We start from the raw sequence: 3,851 nt of genomic DNA, 5'->3' as shown, positions 1-3,851 counted from the left end.
AGCAAAAAAAAAGAAGCCTATCCATGAGCAAGATCAAGCCTGATTCTCCCAAGTGCCCTGTTCGCCACAATTTTGTTCTTTGCTGTGTTAACCCTTGCCCTCATCCTAGCCCCCTCCCAGCTGCTCCCAAGGAACATTCAGTTCCCATCATTTTTCTGGGAGAGAAGCAGGTCAATATTATTAGTGGAGTGTGCTCTACATACCACCAAGTTTTGAAATATTTTTTGTCAAGACATGCATAGGATTTCTCACACTGAATACTTCCACAACAAAGCTAGCCCACATTTGGCCCATTTCTACCTAGGACTCAGGGGCATTCAAGTTTGCCAGGTTCTCTGCAGGGTATTAGTTGGGGCTGTTTTCTTGGCTCCTTCATACTAGGCCCATTTCCAGGTGGCTGGGTACAGATCTTGTTCTTACTTGATTTGCTTTGGACAAAATTCCTGACTTGCTCCTACTCTACCTCTTTGTTTCTCGCTCTGTACAACTTAAACACAACCCTCCACACCTGCCCCCACTTCATCCACTATGTCCATTCTTGCTTTCCCACCCATTCTTTTTTTCACAATTCTGCTCTACTCCCTTCTCTTAGTCCATTATAGAATGGGTAGGAGGGCTAGACTGGATCAAGTGAGGGAATGTCATAGAAGGAGATGTCAGAGGACAGCTTAGAGTAGGGACAAGGCCCTGTGGACCATTGTAAAGACTTTGGCTTTTACTCCTAAAGAAATGGGGAGCCATCAGAAAGTTTTCAGCTAAGGAATGGACATGGTCTAAAAATGATGGGAAATAATCACTCTGGTTGTTATTTTAGGAACAGTCTGGGGGTTGGTGGGGGCACAAGAGTGAAAGCCAGAAAACCATCTGTAGGTCAAATAAAATAATTCAGATTAAGATGATGGAGGCTTCATCCAAGGTGGTCATGATATAGAAAAGATGTTAGGGTTCGAAGCCAATGTCCAAGAAAGAATTCTTGAAGTGTCTTCAGTGTAAAAAAATGGTTTCATTAAAGCACGGGGACAGGACCCATGGGCAGAAAAGGTTGCCCCGGGATCGGGAGGAGTGGCCTATTATATATTTTCAAGTTGGGAGGGGGTTAGGGATAGCATAAGCCTCCAGGTGGTTTGAAAACAAGGTTTCCAGGATTCTGAGGGACGTAGCTGTTGTTAGGAAAATGTCATTTATTACTGTTTAGTAAAAACTCAGTCATGAGACTCTTCAGATGTGTATCGGTGGGTCATACGCTTGGAGGATGATTGTCAACATGTATCTTGGGAGGGTAGAGGTAAAGGAAGTTTCCAAAGGAATTTTTATATATTAAAGTAGACTTACAGGATCCTGGGGGTTGGGCTAAGATTGCCTCTTGCCCTTAGCAAAGTAGTAACATCAAGGCAGCTGAGTTGCTAGAGGACTGTCACTCTGCCCATTTCAAGGACTTGTCAATGGGCTATAAGTAGTAAAGAAATTTAATTTTTCTTTTGCCTTTGTTTCCCACATCAGTCACAGTAGAGGTGATAAGGTGAGGTCAGGTCCAAATATATGTAGTCAAGTTGAAAGAATTTCCTGACAGTTTAAATACAGGGTATGAGAGAAAGAATGGAGGCAAGGCTGATTCTATGGGTTTTGATCTGAACAATTATTTAAACACTTATATACTATTTCAGGAAATCATGATTGTGCCAGGCATTATCCTAAGCCCTTTGCCAATCACAACCCCCTTAAACCTCATAACCCTGAGATAGATGTTATTAGCATTCCCATTTTATAGATGAGGAATTTGCTACACAGATTGCTTAAATAACTTGTGCAAGGTCCTGCTGAATGTTGTTGCCATTAACTGATATGGATCAGTGTGGGAGTAGAATGGTTTTGGAACAGCGTTAGAAGCTTACTTTTCTACTTTTTAAGGTCTAGAGACCACTAACTGTCCAGGCTCAGTCCACCTTTGCCTTCAGCTGCTATTAGTTCATGGTATATATTTTTTACCTACCAGGTACTCTAGGTCGGCACCAGGACTCTCACAGCTTGGGCTTCCACTGGAAATGGTGGTATGCCAGTAACGTTTACCAGTCCTTCAGGGGAAAAAATAAAGTAGCATTTTCTGAGCATTCGTTGATTTCTGTGATGCAAATATTCTCACCATAGCCAATTTCAAACAACACAGTTTTATTGAATATGAAATTTGGAAGATATGTACACAATTTGCCCTCAGCTATAACACACCACTAATTGGAACATTTATAATGATTTTAAAGTGCTAGTGAATATCTAGCAATGGTAATTCAGGGCTCTCAAATGAGAAGGAGAATTTATGATTGGAGACATAGCCAAACTAGCTGGGAAAAGTAATTTCCATTTGAACAAGAAGTTGACATATAGATGATAAAGCAAGAATAGACCGAATAAATCCAAGAATGTGGAATAATGAAGGGGCTACATAACTATAGGAGAGGTCAGTGGTTGAAATAGCTAATTCCTGGTTGATGGCACAAGGGTCCAGAGCAGAGATGATTAGGATGTAGGATTCAGCCAATCAGAAGTCTCAGGAGTAAGCAGAGGAATCCAGTCAATGTAGAAAAGAGGAATAAAAAAAAACTTCAATAGCAGGCAGTAGCAAAAGAGACTCAAGCATAGTGTTTGTCAAATCAGTGCTTCTCCACACCATCTGATTCTGAATCTCCAAAAGACATTCTAAAAATATTTCTGATGCATTGTCTCTGGGTTGGGTAAGGACCTTCTTATTATACGCAGCTTCTTAAAAGCTCCATAAGTGATTTACATATAATACTGGGTTTGAGAACCTGGTAAACAATAAAGGCAGGAGGAATCAGGTTATCAAGGCATCCCAAGACCAAATAAGAGACACCTAATTATGAGATTAGAGTTTAGGGCCAGGACGGCAATACCTGAAATGAATGGGACAAAGATAATACGGCAGCCAAGTAAATGTGATCCACAAGTAAGAACTGATGCTGAGACCCAAACACCAAGGGACATATAAGGCATCCTTAGCAAAACTACACAAAAGCTCCTGTACACATCACCAAGAAGTTTTCAGCTTCTTGGCAGTGAGTGCCAAGAGAGAATTTTATTCAGGGAAATGACACCACCATTCTACTTGCACAATAGAGTGGAGGATAAATGCAAAGAAACAAGACTGAAAGTAAAAAAACTAATTAAGGGAGCAAATTAAGCAGATGATGATAAAGGCATGAACAATGGCTGTGACAATAGGGATGGGAGAGTGAGGTTGGTTTTAGAAATATTTTAGAGTTAGAACTCACATAGGATATTTGATTGGGTATGGAGAGGTAGGAATAGGCAGAAATTGAAGAGGATCCCCACATGTCCAACAAGGGTGACTCAGCAAACACTTTCATGAGAAGAAAAAAAGAAATGAGAAAATATATATTCATCAGGACTCTTGATTGCAAATGAGAGAAAATAACTCAATTGGCTTAGGGGGGAAAATGGCTTTTCTTGCTGCACGGAATCTAAGAAAGGATTAAACCAACAATAGTGTAGTGAACTGTGATAGCTATGGTGTTGTCTTCTTAGAACATATTTTAATACCCCTTCTAATAAGGGTTCTCAGGTTTTGAGCACAGCTATGTCTGACCTACTCACGCACACAGATGTAGCATGTGAGCTGGGTCTGGCCAATCAGAGGACCCCATGCTTTTGGCCAGAGTGATTAGCTCAGAGGTGGTTATAAGACATGAGCTGAGCCAATCAAAGGCCCTCATGAGACTTTTCACGAAAACTAGCAGAGACTTTCCCCTAGAGCTTTTGTCCTTGGGGGTCACCGTTTAGGAAGGATGAAAGACTGGAGCAGCTTGCAGCTCTCTTCC

This window comes from Neomonachus schauinslandi, chromosome 2 (genome assembly GCF_002201575.2).
Source record: "Neomonachus schauinslandi chromosome 2, ASM220157v2, whole genome shotgun sequence".
Taxonomy (NCBI): Eukaryota; Metazoa; Chordata; class Mammalia; order Carnivora; family Phocidae; genus Neomonachus; species Neomonachus schauinslandi.
Note: the sequence above shows the minus strand (reverse complement) of the source record.